The sequence below is a fragment of the Lipotes vexillifer genome, unplaced genomic scaffold (genome assembly GCF_000442215.2).
Source record: "Lipotes vexillifer unplaced genomic scaffold, Lipotes_vexillifer_v1.1 scaffold1233, whole genome shotgun sequence".
In the NCBI taxonomy this organism is placed as follows: domain Eukaryota; kingdom Metazoa; phylum Chordata; class Mammalia; order Artiodactyla; family Lipotidae; genus Lipotes; species Lipotes vexillifer.
The window spans coordinates 354117-373064 of NW_006782167.1; the positions used below are offsets into that span (position 1 = coordinate 354117).

Sequence of the window (18948 nt, forward strand, 5' to 3'; positions counted from 1 at the left end):
ACCTCCTCCGTCATAATTTTTCAGAGGAAGTATTGATTCTTCAGTAACATCTGCACATGCCTTTGATTTCGAGGCTGCAGTTTCTAAGGCGTGAGTCCCTTGGATTCGTTGAGTCTGATGATGACTCCTCTAGGTAGCTTTCTTCCTGTCTGGGACTTTAGCCATCTCGTACTCATGGTTCGTCTAGCCTTCCTGATTTGAAGATAATTTCCCTAATGGAGAAGAGAAAAGAACAAAACAGAGGTTGAATAGCCTTCTCCCCTGTCATCAGTTGATGTAATAGCATCCGTCCCCAAGTCAGAAACTGAGGACAGAGAAAAATGAAAATGTGTTAGTAAGGGAATAGAAGAAATAACTCATAAATTTTAAGGAAATTGATTCTTTGTGGATGGATATTTATTGTGTGTATATATATATATATATATATATATATATATATACCAGGACAAACTGTCTGCTTTTATCAGTTGGCTGTAGATTTACCACCTTAATTAGCCAATTCTCCTGAGAGACCTCAGGAGCAATAATAGATCAAGTAGCCAAAAAAGTTATCACTGGAGAAGGCATTTCAAGTTTTTCCTGCTTCCATATACTTCTCGCCAATGTCTTGAGACTTTCTCAATTAACTTAATTCAACTAATGGTGTAGAACATTACATGTTAATGAAGCCCTGTATTTGGTATTATGAGTGAACAGTGTTGAAGATTACAGAACTCCTACCTTGAGATCCTTTCATTCCTGAGCAAACTAGGACAGATTTGTGCACAGATAGCTTGAGATGTGTGGTAGGATGTGGGCAGTTCCGTAAGGCAAGGTTCTAGTGAAAGAAGGGATCATTTAGCTTAGGGGATCAGGGAGGCTTTATGGGCAAGTATGAATTTAATAGACCTTGCCCTGGGTCACTTGGTAGAATTCTGACAGTGGAGGCAGTGCCCAGAAAGTCATTCCCAATAGGAGACCCAGTGTGACCCAAGGCGTAGAGGTAGGAAACTGCGGAGCGCGTCTGGGGACTCAGAGAAGTCTAGTGCATCGAGCAGGGTTTGCAGAGATTGCGGGTATGTGATCTCACTGTCGTCATCAGTGTCTTCCCACAAGTGTGGCTGCAGGTCAGCCGCAGCAGCATCGCCTGAAGTTAGTTAGAAATGCAGAGTCTTAGGCCCTGCCCCAGACTTACTGAGTCAGAATCTGCATTTAAAATGATCCCAGGTGATTTGCACGCGCACTGCAGTTTGAACAAGGTGATCTTTAGAGAGCATCTGTGTTGTCTTTAATTTGCTGGCCTTCGCCTCATGTGGAAGCCATACTGTCTATTTCCTTCTACCGGTAGCCACTTCTAAGTCTTTTGAGAATCACTTAAAACCTGGATTTCCTGAAGTTTCAACTTGAATAATGCCACAGTTGCTACTGACTCCTTGTCAGAGAGGAATTTAGCCCCTTTCCTTTCTTTTGATCTCCTCCTGCCCACTGCCTCCTTCTTTTCTCACTCTTTTGTGTCTCCCAAGGCTACTCGCCAAAAAGCCTGCATACAACTCTCTGTCTCAGAGGCTCCATCCAGGAAACCCAATCTAAGACAAGAGCTAAATCTCCAGCAGAGGGAAGTTACTCTGCTTTAGGAAGGGCAATCGTGAGCCTCTGGGGAGAAATCGGGAGGAAAAAGTTATGCAGAAGAGAAAAGATGAATGAGGGGCAGAATATGGGCACAATGGGATTCTACTGCTTTCTGTGACTCCCCGAAACTTTAGTTAAGTCTGTAAGAATCATGGCATGTTAGGGCTGATGAAATTTCTTGTGGAAGCTGGTTAGGGTCTGATTTCTGTACCCCGTTGACACAAGCAAGACAGACACCTCGGTCAGTTGCTCAGGCAGGGCGTTCCCAGTCGGGATCTGAGTTCCATTTGGGGACAGTTTTCTGAATAGCTCAGGTTAGGGTGCAACCTCCCAGTTCATCTCAGACTAAATCTTCACCCTAGAAGAGACCAGAACTGCATCGTCGCCACGGATGTTCAACTTTTCGACACGTGGTAGAGGAAAATAAAGATGTGGCTTGAGAGGGGACTGGGGAGCCCATCTCAGATTCAAAAGGGAAATTATAAAGACCTCTCTGAGGCCAAGTCCTTTTAGCCAAGAAACGATGCAAAACCGCCCAGGAATCGCCAAGTATGCATGTGTGTATTTTTAAGGGATTAGGACAAACCTTTATAGGTGGATGCCCAGAAGAAAGCATGTGAATCCCAACATGAGTTGGAGTACTAACCCGTAGTTTCCACGCTGCCCAAGTTCAACAGGACGGGCAGCAGCACGGACTATGCGGGTGAGAAGCATGATTCACTGCAGCTGTACTCTGTCAGTCTCTGCAGGAAATCGAATTCACTGCAGATGGTGCAGACGAAGAGAAATACATGAAGAGACCGCTCCCAGAGAGCTAGCCTGGGTTTGGGAGACAAAAAGGGATGAGGAGATACCCAGACACCAGCAGCAGAGAGAAGCCGTGGCCATCCCTGGGGCTGAAGCCAACATGGGGAGGAAGTTTGCTCGCAGAGCCCATAGGAGTTGGAACAGTAGAGGAGGGACCACCTGGGGGGCTGCAGTCCTGGAGGGAAGCCGAAGTTGAAGTGCCCGAGATGGGAGGATGAAGGAAAGACGTATCCTGACCTCCCTTTCCTCCAGTTTCCAACCTCTTGCCCAAATTTCCTATCAGTTGAACCCAATCAGAAACCATGTGGAAAGAGAGCCTGGGGCGATATGGGACACAGAGCAGAGCAGAGGAAGGTGGAGAATAGTCGCATAGGGCTGCTGTCTGGTATGAAGTTCCGCTCTTAAAAGGAAAACAACTCAGCAGCCTCCAGCGTGTGGGTCTGGGACAGATTATTCCAGCAGGCACATGCTTAGGAAAGATTGGTTGGCAGGAAATCGCAGCTCAGACGGAGATCCGTGCAAGGCCCCGGGTCTGGCCCTGGAGAAGAATGGGCTTGTGTGATGCTTCTGGAGGAGATGCCGTGGTGGGCTTGCAGCCAGGCTTCTGATAGCACGGTGACCTGTCTGCGTCTAACGTTTTGCCATCTCAAAGTTGGTCCACTGCTTTGCTTGGCAGGATGCTAAAGGATTCTCCTGGCATCCATCTATCCCTGGCTTACTGCCCTCATTACTACGGTTGAGGAAAATTGGTGAGAACAAGGTTTACTGAGTAGGTTTGGAAAACTCCACTTTCTGTCTCCTGCTGGAAAGCTCTTTTAATAGGTCATGGTCCTGAGGGGGCCACACAGGCCTGTCCATGTCGTCAGAACCTAAGGAGAACCTATTCTCTGCTCGTCTTATCTGCAGAGAGTAGACCTTAGTGCCCTGAGAAAGTTCTTAGAGTTTGCAGAGGTAACTAAAGATCTAAAGCTATAATTCTCGTAAGCCAGAAAGAGAAAATAAATATTGTATATTAACGCATATATGTGGAATCTAGAAAAATGGTAGAGATGATCTTATCTGCAAAGCAGAAATAGAGACACAGACGTAGAGAACAAACATATGGACACCAAGGGGGGAAGGGGTGGTGGTGGGAGGAATGGTGAGACTGGGATTGACACATATAACTACTGTGTATAAGGTAGATAACAATGAGAACCTACGATACAGCACAGGGAACTCTACTCAGTGCTCTGTGGGTGACCTAACTGGGAAGGAAATCCAAAAAGGAGGGGATATATGTGTACATATAGCCGATTCACTGTGCTGTACAGTAGAAACTAACACAACGTTGTAGAGCAACTATACTCCAATAAAAATTGTTTAAAAAATCTTGAAACAAAGATGTAATTTCACTAGCTAACCAGTCAAAAAAATCAAAAAATAAAGCCGTAATCCTCCATCTTCTGCATATCTCTCCAAGAGAGGCCAATGTGCTACTCTTCGGAGGTTGGAATCCTTTCAAATGTCTTTGTGCACCTTGGAATTCCAGGATATGAAGTCATTTCTACCACTTTAATATATGTCTTTCTTTCCTCATTGCTACCCTTATGTCTCCCCTGAAATACCATGGCCTTGTCACTGGTTTTGATGTCTCTGGTGTGGCCCTCTATCTCCACGCCGCAACTGGAGGGATCTTCCCAAAATGCAAGTTTCATTAAAGCATGTCCTTGCTTAAAATCCTTCAACAGTTCACCATTGAAGATTCTAGTAGATGCTTTACTGCCTGGCCACCACCCACCCTCATTCTCATCTTTCCCCAGCATCAGCTCTCCACCCAGCACGCACATGCACACACACACACACACACACACACACACACACTACCATCCGCCACACACCATTCATTACTATGTTTCAACTCTACTGGACATCCTCATTCTCCTGTAAGATGTCAATATATGGTCTCTTGAATTTTCTGACTCAGGGTATCAAGATGTAGAGACCGATTTCACTCCCCTGGGTTTCTTTTATAAACATCTTGGAAGAAAACTGCCTGAAATGTTTGCTACAAATGAAGTGTGTGATCTTCTCATTAGTTTCTTTCTTTCTTTTAATTATCCTAAAAGGAGTCTCATAAGTCATGCTTAGGATTTACTGGGGATGCATAATAATGAAGCCAGTCTCCTGATTTAGCAACACTCCTGGGATTTCTCCATCTCCCACTGCAGGGCACAGATGCTGTGCCCGAGAACAGATCAAGGTAGAGGCTTGGAAACCAGGGCTGTCCTGTTGATGACTTCAAGGGGGAAGAACGAGCAAAGCGATGTACTCAGGGAGATTTTTCAAGTATTGACAGAGAAAGGAGTTTAGAATGTCAGGACACTGGGCTTAGACTGACATTTTGTATGATAATTATTGAATATGTAACCAGAAAGTAAAAGCTCTGCATTAAACAAAAAGAGGGAAGTCTTTTATTAATACTGATTCCTAGAGAAATTTACTTGGGAGCCTCAAATTTTTTCTTTCTTTCTTTTTAAAATTTATATTTATTTATTTATTTGGCCGTGCCACACGGCTTGCGGGATCTTAGTTCCCCAACCAGGGATTGAACCTGGGCTATGGCGGTGAAAGCGCCGATTCCTAACCACTGGACCACCAGGGAATTCCCTTTAGTTTTTAAAAAGATAATATAAAATCTTCAGGGACTAAGCACTATTCTAGGTGCTGGGGAATAGAGACATAAACAGAAAAGACAATGTCTGTGCGGTCATGGGGTAAGACTGGGAGAAAACAGACACATAATGATACAGTGTTGGGTCAGATAATGATAAGAGCTGGGATGGAAGGTACAGCAGAAGTAAAATGATAGTGTAGGATGGGACAGGGTGACTATTTATAAGGGCTAATCAGGAAAAGCCTCTCTGGGGAAATGAAGTGTGTTCAGAGACCAGACTGAAGTGATGGAGGGGGCTCTGCAAATATCTAGGGAAACAGCGTGCCAGGAAAGGGAACAGCAGGGGCCAAGGCCTTGACATGTTCAAGGAAGGACAAGGAGGCCGGTGTGGCCGCACGCCATGAGCAGGAATGGTGAGAAACAAGACCAGAGAAGCAGCCAGAGCTGAGATCCTGTAGGGCCTTGAGGGCCGTGGTACGGATTTTGGATGCTCTTGGGTCAAGGGAAGCCATTGGAGGATTGAGAGCAGGGGGAATGTGGTTGGTCGGTGTTTTCAAAGGATTGCGCTGGCTTCTGTGTGGGGAGTTCTCCCTGTAACTGGGGAAGAGAGGAGAGGAGTGGCAGGGACACCAGCAGGAGGATGTTACAGGTCTGTGTGGCATGTTAACATGGCATATGCACTGCACTGAGTTGCCAGTGGTGCAGAATGTGAGATGTGGTTGGGTTCAGGATGCATTTGAAGTAGGTTAGAAGGATTTTCTGTTGAATGGGATGAGGGTCTGAGTGAAAGATAATCCAAGATATGGGTCCTGAGCAAATGGGTAAATGATGTTCCCCTTTACTGCGGGGGGTGCCCAACAGAATTGGGGCGAAAATAAAGAATATGCTTTGGATATCTCAACTCTCAGCCGCTTATTAGGGATGAAAGTGGAAGTGTTGTTTGGGGAGCTGTATATTCAGATTTAGAATTTGGGGTGAAGATTGGGTCTGGAGAGTTTGTCAAGTAAATTCGGGATGTGTTCATAATGAAAATTATGGGTTTTAATTTGTTTTATTGAAGTATATAGTTGCTGTACAAGATTACATAAGTTACAGGTGTACAATATAATGATTCACAACATTGAAAGGTTATATACTCCATTTATAGTTAGTATAAAACATTGGCTATATTCCCCATGTGGTGCAATATATCCTCGTAGCTTATTTTATACCTAATAGTTTGTACCTCTTACTCCCCTACCCCTATGTTGCCCCTCCCCCCTTCCCTCTCCCCACTGGTAACCGCTAGTCTGTTCTCTAAACATGTGAGTCTGCTTCTTTTATATTATATTCACTAGTTTGTTGTATTTCTTAGATTCCACATATAAGTGATACAGTATTTATGGGTTTTGATTTTTAAAATTCTTTAGGGTGTAAGGATGGAGCATAGAGGAAGTCTAAAGGGCTAGGTCAGGGGGAAGAGGGGAATACATCCAAAGAGACTAAGAAGGATGGCCAGCAGGTAGTAAGAAATATAGCCGTTTGGACTTCTCAAAGCCGTGTGAAAAAGTGTTCTAAAAAGGAGGGAGTCAAAAATAATGTTTTCTAAATCAGGTCCATCAGGATGACCTGATTATTTAAAAAAGAATGGAAAATAACAAGTGTTGGTGAGGATGTGTTGGAACACTGCTGATGGGAATGTAAAATGATGTAGCTGCGATGGAAAACAATATAATGGTGCCTCAAAAACATAAAAATAGAATTACCAGATGATCTAACAATTTCATTTCTGGGTATATACTCAAACGAATTGAAAGCAGGGACTCAGATATTTGTACACCTATGTTCATAGCAGCATTATTCACAATAACCTCAAATTGGAAGCAACCCAAGTGTCCATCAACAGACGAATAGGTAAACAGAGTATGTGCTGTACATACAATGAAATATTATTCAGCCATAAAACGGAAGGAAATTCTGACACATGCTACAACATGGATGAACCTTGAAGATATTATGCTAAGTGAAACAAGTCAATCGCAAAAGGACAAATATCGCTTGGTCTCACTAATATGAGGTACCTATAATAGTCAAATTCATAGAGGCAGAAAGTAGAATGGTGGTTGCCAGGGGTTGGAGGAGAGAGGAAATGGGGAGTTATTGTTTTTAATGAGTACAGAGTTTCAGTTGTGGAGGATGCAAATAGCTCTGGAGGTGGATGGTGGTGATGGTTGCACAATGTGAATGCCCTTTTTTTGTTTTTAATTTATTTTTTGGCTGCACCGTGCAGCTTGTGGGAACTTAGTTCCCTGACCAGGGATCAAACCCAGGCCCATGGCAGTGAAAGCACTGAGTCCTAACCACAGGACCACCAGGGAATTCCCAGTGTGAATGCACTTAATGCCAATGAACCATGCTAAAAAACAAAAAAGACTATACTAAAACTACACTAAGAAAATTTTGCACTCAAAATTTTAGCCAAAATTGTAAATTTTCTGCTATGTATATTTCACCCCAATGTTTTGTGTTGTCTTTTCGAGGATGGGTTTTTCAACAAATATGTTGGGACAATTGGATGTCAATATATTTTTTTAAAAGCTTAGATCCTTATCTCACATAATAAACAAAAATCCATTCAAAATGGATTATAATCCTACATTTAAGAGCTAAATCTATAAAAGCCTTTGAAGAAAAAAAACAGGAGAAATCTTACAACTTTGGTTAAGCAAAGATTTCTTAAATAGGACATCAAAAGCGTAATTCATAAGATAAAGATTAAGAAATTGGATTTCACTGAACATTAAAAGGTCTTCTCTGAAAAGACATTGTTTAGAAAGTTGGAAAAAAATCACAGAATGAGAGAAAATACTGGCAAATTACATACCTGAAAAAATGGTTTATCTCCAGAATATAAAGAACTCCTATAATTCAATAAGGAGACAAACAACCCAATTAAAAATGGGTAATTAAATAGACAATTCATCAAAGAAACTATATGAATGGTTAATAAACACATGAAAGGTTGCTCGACACAATTAGTCATTAGGGAAATGCGTATTAAAGCTACAATGAGATACAACTATACACCTACTAAAATAGCTAAAATCCAAAAGACTGAACATACCAAGTGTTGGAGAGATTGTGGAGAAACTGAAATCTTAAAGCACTACTGGTGGGAATGCATAATGATATAACCACTTGGAAAAGAGTTCGGCAGTTTCTTTACAAGTTAAATTTAAACTTCCTAAAAGATCTGTCAGTTCAGTTCCTAACTATCCACTCAAGAGAAACAAAACGATCTATCTGTACAAAGACTTGTAGGCATATGTTCATAGAAGCATTACTCATAAAAGCCCCAAAGTAGAAACAGTCCAAACGTCCATCAGCTGGTGCGTGGAGAAACACAATATTATGTAGTCATACACTGGAATACTATTTGGCAATCAAAAGGAAGAAACTACCGACACAAGTCACAACATGGCTGAACCTCAAAAGCATTATGGTAAGTGAAAGATGTCAGATACAGGACCACACATTGCATGATTGAGTTTACATGAAATACCCAGAAAAAGCAAATCTATATAGAATGAAGATCCATGATTACCTGGGCTGAGGTGGGAGTGAGGGTTGACTGCAAATGGGCAGGCAGGAACCTTTTCAGGTGATGGAAATGTTCTACATCTGAATTAGGTTATGGTTGCACAGCTTTATAAATGTATTAAAAATTGGCGACTTACAAGGGGCGTATTTTATGGAGTGCAAATTATACCTCAGTAAAGCTGCTAAAATTGTTTTATGGATTTTTTTTAAAAAGAGAGAGTACTGTGTCAAGTTAGTGCCTTGACAAGAAAGGTCCATCCATTAACTTTAACAAATTAGCCTCTCCTCTTCCTATTTATACAAATAACACATGTTCATATCAGACAACTTAGAAAGTACAAAGAGAAAGAAAAAGAAAATCACCCATGATCCAAAGACAACCACCATTAACACTTTGGCCAGTGCAACTTTTGAAAACTTTTGTCACGTTCTGGCTGACATTATTTCCAAACTTTTATGGAAAAAGGGAATTTCCTGGAGGTGGCGCCAGGAATGTGCATTTTTAACAAGCCTCTCCAGGCAATTCCAATGCATTTCAAGGTTTAAGGACAAGCAGCCTAAAAGAAGAACATGGCTACTCCAATGGAAATGCTCCTTTACATAAAAAGGAAAGCAGAACTATCACAGATTGGTCACCAATTTAGAACATGTACCACATCCCGCAGGATGGAGAAAATAGTGAGGCAGAGACTGATGAGATGCTCACGAACCCACTTTTTCCTTCAGTCAATAAGTTACATGATAGGGGCTTCCCTGGTGGCGCAGTGGTTGAGAATCTGCCTGCCAATGCAGGGGACACGGGTTCGAGCCCTGGTCTGGGAATGATCCCACATGCCGCGGAGCAACTGGGCCCGTGAGCCACAACTACTGAGCCTGCGCGTCTGGAGCCTGTGCTCCGCAACAAGAGAGGCCGCGACAGTGAGAGGCCCGCGCACCGCGATGAAGAGTGGCCCCCACTTGCCACAACTAGAGAAAGCCCTCGCACAGAAACGAAGACCCAACACAGCCAAAAAATAAATTAATTAATTAATTAAAAAAAAAAATAAATAAATAAGTTACATGATACTTCCCAGCCTTCCTGACAGTGGTCAGAGGACGAGCTATTGAGTTCTGGCCAGTGAAGTGTGGGCGGAATGAGTACTGGCCACGTCCGGGCTTGGCTCTAAATCTCCTGTGGGATCCTTCACTTTTATCCTCTTTGCTCTTCAGCCATCAGAGCAGAGAGCATCCAGATGGGTTCTTAGGGTTAAGAGATGATGGTATAATCAAATGGGAGAGGATTTTGAGTAACTGGGAAGAGAGAAAGCCCTGTTCGCAGAGAGCTCTAGCTTAGGAAAAGCAAGGGAAAGATGCTTCCAAAATGGGGAAACCACTGGAGATGTGCCTGGCCACACCCCTCTCTATTCTGCCAGTAGAGGCATCTGCCCCCTCCGGAAATGTACTGGCTCAAGAGACTGGCATAGTAAATCAAACGGGGAAAATTATTATCAGGCAGACATATCAGAGGAGGCAAGGACAACCATACAATAAATTCAAAGGGATAAAGGAGGAAAAAATTAAGGGAGACTATAACACCTCAAACAAAATGAAGTTTGGGGGAAATGCTCCTGGGAGAATTGTAGGAGGACTATCTCTAGTACAGAAAGAGCTGATGTTCACCTACTATGCACAGGTCTGGCTGGTTAATTACACCTAGTTTCTAGACTGATGGATATTCCATCATTCATGGTGCCAATGACACAATGAAAGTTGATAAATATTTTGCACATCCCTTCTGGATGCGGGGAGAGGACATGCAGAAAGAAAGCAGGCTCTCTGGAAGGCCTTTTCAAAGCTGGGAGCATTCAGAAGGCAGTGGAATAGCTGGAGGAGCCCCACGAGAGTCCTCAGACAGCATTAGAGGGCTTTATGACAGCTTGACAATAGAAAGCTACCTTTGCTCAGTAATGTGGGATTCCCAACCTTCTCAGCCCATACGCTAGCCCCCTCCAAACTCATGGTGGAAGAATCCAATGTGCAGTTCCATGCTATCAAATGCATGCAAGGCAATCACCTAAGAGGGGCAAAGTATGAAGGGCCTCTTGGCTTTCAAAATAGCACAGCCATTTAAGTCACCAGAGGAAGTCAAATGGCTTAATTCTGATTATTCTTTGGAATGCCTAGAAAGTACCCTATAGTGGTGTGCAAAAGACCAGGGAACGAGGACTCTTCGGGGAAAGCCCCAGTAATCAAACTGCCTGCCAAGAATTGGCAGCAATAACTAAAAGACCAAAGTCATTAGTCTCTTTCTCTTTATTTCCAGATCATGTGCCAGTTTTCCCAGCACCATTTGTTGAATAATCTACCCCATATTTACTGATCTGAAATGCCAACTTCATCATGAAACACATTCTCATGTGGTCGTGGATCCGTCACTGAGGTTTGTATTTTGTTTCTTGTTATTCTCTGTGAAGTACAGAGTTTGAAACATATCTTTTCTTTCTTTCTTTCTTTCTTTCTTTCTTCTTTCTTTCTTTCTTTCTTTTTTTCTTTCTTTCTTCTTTCTTTCTTTCTTTCTTTCCTTTTCTTCTTTCTTCTTTCTTTCTTTTTCTTTCTTTCTTTCTTTTCTTTCCTTCCTTCCTTCCTTCTTTCTTTCCTTCTTTCTTTTCTTTTCTTTTCTTTTCTTTTCTTTTCTTTTCTTTCTTTCCTGTATAGCACAGGGAACTATATTCAACATCTTCCATTAACCTATAATGGAAAAGAATCTGAAAAATTATAGATACATATGTATATGTATAACTGAATCACCCTGCCATACACCAGAAACTAACACAACATTGCAAATCAACCACACCTCAACAAAAAATAATTCATCAAGCTTAAGATTTTAAAATTGCACTGTGTAATTTATACCCCAATTTTTTAAAACACAGACTAATATATGTATACATACCATATGCACATTATATAAACACACATATATAATATATATGTATGCATTTTATATATATAATATATATGCCTGTAGGTAGATATTTTATAAATATATGCATTATATATTACATACATGTTACCATTTACAAATATAATCAATAAATTATTCTTTTGGCTACTTTTTTTTAAAGATATTTTTGATGTGGACCATTTTTAAAGTCTTTATTGAATTTGTTACAATACTGCTTCTATTTTATGTTTTGGTTTTTTTTTTTTTTTTTTTTGGCTGTGAGGCATGTGGGATCCTAGTTCCCCAACCAGGGCTCAAAGCCACACACCCTGCATTGGAAGGTGAAGTTTTAAACACTGGACCGCCAGGGAAGTCCCTTGGCTACATTTCTTTTACTCCTGGCAGTTCTGATTATTTTTTTTTTAACCATCTTTATTGGAGTATAATTGCTTCACAATGGTGTGTTAGCCTCTGCCCTACAACAAAGTGAATCAGCTATACACATACATACATCCCCATATCTCCTCCCTCTTGCGTCTCCCTCCCGCCCTCCCTATCCCACCCCTCTAGGTGGTCACAAAGCACCGAGCTGATCTCCCGGTGCTATGTGTCTGCTTCCCACTAGCTAGCTATTTTACATTTGGTAGTGTATATATGTCCATGCCACTCTCTCACTTCATCCCAGCTTCCCCTTCCCTCTCCCTGTGTCCTCAAGTCCATTCCCTACCTCTGTGTCTTTATTCCTGTCCTGCCCCTAGGTTCTTCAGAACCTTTTTTTTTTTTTTTAGATTCCATATATGTGTGTTAGCATACGGTATTTGTTTTTCTCTTTCTGACTTACTTCACTCTGTATGACAGACTCTAGGTCCATCCACCTCACTACAAAGAACTCAGTTTCATTTCTTTTTATGGCTGAGTAGTATTCCATTGTGTATATGTACCACATCTTCTTTATCCATGCATCTGTAAATGGACAATTAGATTGCTTCCATGTCCTGGCTATTGTAAATAGTGCTGCAATGAACATTGTGGTACATATCTCTTTTTGGATTATGGTTCTCTCAGGGTATATGCCCAGTAGTGGGATTGCTGGGTCATATGGTAGTTCTATTTTTAGTTTTTTAAGGCGGTTCCGTACTGTTCTCCATAGTGGCTGTATCAATTTACATTCCCACCAACAGTGCAAGAGGGTTCCCTTTTCTCCACACCCTCTCCAGCATTTGCTGTTTGTAGATTTTTTGATGATGGCCATTCTGACTGGTGTGAGGTGATACCTCATTGTAGTTTTGATTTGCATTTCTCTAATTATTAGTGATGTTGAGCATTCTTTCCTGTGTTTTTTGGCGATCTGTATATCTTCTTTGGAGAAATGTCTATTTAGGTCTTCTGCCCATTTTTGGATTGGGTTGTTTGTTTTTTTGATATTGAGTTGCATGAGCTGCTTGTAAATTTTGGAGGTTAATCCTTTGTCAGTTGCTTCATTTGCAAATATTTTCTCCCATTCTGAGGGTTGTCCTTCTGTCTTGCTTATGGTTTCCTTTGCTATGCAAAAGCGTTTAAGTTTCATTAGGTGCCACTTGTTTATTTTTGTTTTTATTTCCATTTCTCTAGGAGGTGGGTCAAAGAGGACTTGCTGTGATTTATGGCATAGAGTGTTCTGCCTATGTTTTCCTCTACAAGTGTTATAGTGTCTAGCCTTACATGTAGGTCTTTAATCCATTTTGAGCTTATTTTTGTGTATGGTGCTAGGGAGTGTTCTAATTTCATTCTTTTACATGTAGCTGTCCAGTTTTCCCAGCACCACTTATTGAAGAGGCTGTCTTTTCTCCATTGTATATTCTTGCCTCCTTTATCAAATATAAGGTGACCATATGTGCGTGGGTTTATCTCTGGGGTTTCTACCCTGTTCCATTGATCTATATTTCTGTTTTTGTGCCAGTACCATATTGTCTTGATTACTGTAGCTTTGCAGTATAGTCTGAAGTACAGGAGCCTGATTCCTCCAGCTCCATTTTTCTTTCTCAAGATTGCTTTGGCTATTCGGGATCTTTTGCGAAACATATCTTTTAAATCAAATGAATTAATTATATTATTCAGAGCTTCATCCTCCCTATTTTTGCCTATTGATCTGTCGAAGATTTAAAGAAGTATAATAACTTCCTCACCACCATTCTAATTCTGTCAATTTCTCCATGAATAGCAAATATTTTGTTTTTATGTATTTTGATGCAGCAATATTGCCCAGATAAAAGTTTGCTATCAGCGACACATTCTCTGTGAGTTGTAACTTTTGTCAAAACAAAATAAGGCTTCCAGTTTTAAAATCATAGGGAAAAGGTGGCTTCGTTTTCATTTCTTTTCAAAATCATTCCAAACGACAAGGAGAAATTGAAACCCAAATTCCATCTTTGATGAAAGCAGAAGACTTCTGCAACCCCAAACAATATTGTTACATGAAAAGGGAGCATGAATGGATGACTTGTAAATGGCTTAGCAATGAGAGAAAGGTTTATCCCACTTATGGCAGAGGAGAAACTGGTGAGAAGCAGGAAATATTGCCTGGCTGAGAGCTGGAAAACCTTCGGAATTAGAGAAGGCAAATACCAAAGAAACCAGGGGTGAGGTAGCATTGACAACCAGAGGGTTATTTGAAAGTCTTTACAAGAAGCAATTAGATCCAATGTCCCCTACCCTGCCTACCACTATCCTATATAGTCAGCAATTATCCCCAGTATAAAGCAAGAGAAAAATACTTTTTCAAAAATTGCACCTGAGAGCCTTTAAACTCAGATACATTGACCATAGAGTAGGGCCAGGTGAGATGGAGGTCTGAACATAGGGGAATGAGGTTTCAAAGTCTGTTCATAGAATGATGAGAACATTTCCTATCAGCCACAGAATTCTGGGAGGGAGGCTGGAGAAGCCAAATCCTTCTACACACAGCCAAAGAAAAGACCTACCCATATTGACATTCGATTCCCAAAGGAAAAGCTAGGTGGCCACTTGTTTACCATACAGTGAAATCAATAACTTCCATGGATGTAGCTTTCAATTTAGTTATTCAGTGCTTCACTCTTAAATATGAACAGCAGAGAATCACGAGACCTCCGAAGAAGGCTCCTGATACAAAAGAGAGGAATCAAAACAAAATCAGCAGAAGTGAAAATAATGCAGAGTTTTAAATTTTAATTTCTTTAAACTTGAAAGAAACTGTAATTAGTATCCTCAGCAATAGTAAAATATTGTGCATCTATGAAACAAACCTGTTTATAAAGGGGACAGGGAGCAGCGATCAGCAAAGAAGAAGCAGCCTTTGGAAATTAAAAATGTGAAAACCATGACAGAAAGTTCAGTAGCGTTTGGAAAACAAAGTCGAAAATTCTTCAAGAAATTAGATTAAAATTATAAAGAAATAGACGAAAGGAAAGAATCCAATTCCTAATTTTGTCACAGTTTCTGAAAACAAAAATCAAGGAAGTGTAGGGGAAGATATTATTAAAGGAACAATAAAACTAGCCGTCCCAGAACTGAAGGATAAACAGTTCCAGATTACTTCCTACCAGATGCTCAGCACAGTGGGTGATAAAATACATCAGTACACACAATAGTGAAGTTTCAGAATGCTGAGATAAAGAGAAGAACCTAAAAACATGAAAGGTGGGGTGGGAAACAGGGCACAAGCAAAAATCAGTAACCAGAATTGCACTGGACTTCAAAAGAGCAACGCGGCAAAGACTTTAAAAATTGGAGAGAAACGAAATCCAACCTAGAGTTCTAGACTGGCAAGATTTGCAATTAAGTGTTAGGGTAGGAATGCAAAAGTCTAAAATGCATATGTCTTTTCCTTTTTTTTTTTTCCTTCCAGAAAGCAACTAAGGGATATACTCCAACAAAATTAAATAGTAATTCAAGGAAATGAAAGACCAAGGACTCAGAGAAATGAGGAAAGGGGATGGAGGGATGTCCCAGCTGACAGTGTGGCTTCAAACCTAGAGATGGAGCAGAAGAATGGAGGGCTCAAGTAGTGATGTCTCCTGATAGAGGTTCAAAATGATAGATTATCTGATGGCTGTAAGCACATGAAGATAATGTTGAGAGATATCTTACGGAGCTTTTGGTATTTGTGGGAAAAGTTAGCCACAAGTTCAAGGGAAAAAAAAAAAACCTTAAGCAAATGAAAAATAATGAGGCAAGCTCTGACTCCAGGCAAAACAAAAAGTTGTACAAGAAAGAAAATACTTAACGACAATTACTGGTTAAGCAGTTAGCACTATTTACATAGAGATAATAATAAAAACACCTGTGATACACACTGTTGGTTACCTTGCCAGTGTCTACACTCCTTTCTTCCTTGATTCCAAACCTCAATTTTGTTCAGGCAGCAATGTGCCTATCTAAAAACTCTTGCAATGTTAGATTACCTTGCAGTTGGAGGTGTGTGACACAGATCCTGCTAATGAGACATGAGCTAAGTGTTCCTAGGGAACTTTTTCTTTTTTTTCTCCTCTGGCTTCCCTTCTTCCTTCCTTTTTTTTCCTTCCCTGAAACATGGGTGCAACATTGGAGGTGTAGCAGCTGTCTTGTGACCATGAGGACAAAAACTATGAGCCTAAAATGGGAGAACAGAAAAATAAAAAAAAGCCTGGGTCCCTAAGGACATCTTAAAACCACCACATCAGCTTTTGACTGCCTGAAAGCCATTGCTAGGTGTGTTTTCTGTTACTTGCAGCCAAGCACATTCCTAACTGATACAATAGTGGATATGGACAAACCTCCAAATTGTGATATAACTACAACAGAAGAATGAGAGCAGAGTAAAATGGGTATAAAAAATCCTCTGCTGGCAATATAAGAAGCTAATATCATTGATCAACTGAGGTCTGTTTATGTCCATTAATTTTAACATGTTTCTTACATATAAGAAACAGCCAAAAGAACTGAAAAATGTTGCCTTTAGAATGTTGGATGGGGATGAGGGTTAAGGACCTGACATATTTGTTATATCCTTTTAGAAGTAAAAAAAAATTTGGACTGTGCCCATGCTTAACTTTTTTTGATTAAAACATTAAATTAATCGAAAAGTAAAACAAAAAAACTGTCTCACATAATGTCTTTTACCTTAGATTTTTTTACTTTGTCTTCTATTAATATGGTAACTTCCATTTTCCATATTTTTCCTTTTTAATATTTCAGCCATGTCTTTTCCCATGCTTTTATCTTAGTCTGTTTAGATCATTTTATTTTAGGTGTGTAAATTGTAGACAGTACATACTCAGGTTTGGGGTTTTGACCCCATTGGTTTTGTCTTTTAGTAGAAAAGCTTGATCCATTTGCTTTTATTGATACAACTCCTATGTTTGATCTTTGTTCTGTCATCTTTTTCTGTGCTTTCCACCTTTTTATGTTTTCTTTGCTTTCTGGCTTGACAAGTGGATTTAGCGTTTTGAAAGACGTATTTCGTTTTAAGCTCTACTGATTCTTATCTTTAAGGTTTTTCAAAAAGGCATTTCTTAAACTGTATTTCCTTAACAGTCTGAACCAGGACTGAAATGTTAATTCCTCCAATTATTATGTTTAAAACAGTACATAGAACTTTCCTGCCTACTTTCTTTTCTGCTTTGCTTTTCTTCTTTTTCTTTTCTTCTCCCTCATGATCCACATTCACCTTCTTTTCACAACATATTTTTGAGAGTTTTACATTCTGTCAACTATTTCATACTTTTATTCATGTAACAAACCGTGTTCCATATATTGTACTAGATAATAAGCTTAGAGAAGGGGACACAATTCTTGCCCCCCAGGCACTTGAAGGTGACTAGGCTGGACTGGCTTCTCAGGGAAGACTTCCTGGTGGAGGGGGCACTTGAGCTGAATCTTAGAGCATGATGTTGATAACCTAGTCCAAGAGTGGAGAGAAATCTTTCTAGCAGAGGGAGCAGCATACGTAAGGACAAGGAAGTAAGATGCCTTGGGTTGTGATAACTACAAACAGCTCAGTGTTGCACGAACATGGTGGCTGGTGAGAAAGGAGAGGGTCAGGGGGGTGCAACAAGAGATCCACTCACTAGGTCATAGATGGCTTTGAATGTCCCTCTCAAGAAGAATGCTACTGAAGAATCCTAAGCAGGATGCAGATGGGACTGGGGGAGGGTAGCAACGAGGATGGAAGGTGGCAGGTCTTTTATGAGGACATTTATAATAAAGATGATTAAAATAAAGAGAAAGTGATGGAACAGGAGAAATCAGTATAGTCAGCAGACCTCAAGCCTGTGACTTTGAAGAGACAGCAAGGAAGTTACCTCTCGATATGCTACTCCAAACTCTCTGGTCCAATTTTTCTCCAGCTCCAGACAAAGCTCCATTGGAAACGGGATATGACTTTCCGGTTGATACCATGAAGAAATATCAGCTCACTGGTCACAATCCAGTGACCAGTTCAGTCCAGTGGTTTGAACGAGCTGTCTTTTGAGGAGTAGGAGATTCGGGCAGAAGATGGGAGAAGACGGAAGTCACTTCAAGCCCAGTTTAATGAGTCCAAAGAGGTTACAGAGAAACCAGGTAAGCCCCTTTCCCCTGCCTCAAATTCTCACCCATCCCTCGGGAAGTGTTTCATTGTTTAAACAGAGATAATTTAATAAGGTATGGCAATGTTACAAGCAAAAACATGGTTTCTTAGTTCAGCTCTGGGTTTTGCAGGGTAGAGCGATGTGGCTATGTAAGTGGTGTGGTTATGAATAGATCAGAGAGGAAGTCTTTAATTTGGTAATCCTAATACACGTACATAACACCTTCTGTTACTGTCCTACAGCCCTTTGGTATTTTGTTCTATCTTTTTCATTCTTTTTCCTCTTTGAACGTCAGTTTTTGAAGTTTCTATCGATGCCTTCAAGCTCATTGATTCTTTCCTCGGCTGAGTCCAGTTTATTGATGAGTCCATCAAAGGCGTTCTTCATTCCTGTCATGGTGTTTTGATCTCTAGCCTTTCCTTTTGATTCTTTCTTGGAGTTTCCATCTCACTGCTTCCATTCCCAATCTGCCAATCTGTTCTTGCATGTTGTCTACTTTTTCCATTAGAGCCCCTGTAATACTAATCATAGTCATTTTAAATTCCCACTCTGCTAATTCCAACATCTCCGCCACATTTGAGTTTGGTTCTGATTTTTGCCCTGTCTCTTCAACCTGTGTCATTTTTTGTTTGGTTCCGTTTTTTTGTCTTTTAGTATGCTTTGTCATTCTTTGTTGCAAGTTTGACGTGATAAACTAGGTAAAAGGAACCCAGTACTGGTTCCTGCAGAGTTTTCTTCTCCTGATCTTCAGCTCCAGTAAGGTGTGATTCTTTGTCTACCTGTCTGTCTCTTCCATTTGGCGGCGGGGG

General features: G+C 40.7%; 1 non-coding gene across 1 annotated transcript; it reads right to left on the reverse strand.

Moving 5' to 3' along the window:
• Positions 1–4987: 4987 nt before the first annotated feature.
• Positions 4988–5059, reverse strand: TRNAE-UUC (transfer RNA glutamic acid (anticodon UUC)). Its single transcript has one exon. It is a non-coding gene; the product is annotated as a tRNA-Glu (tRNA).
• Positions 5060–18948: the final 13889 nt, after the last annotated feature.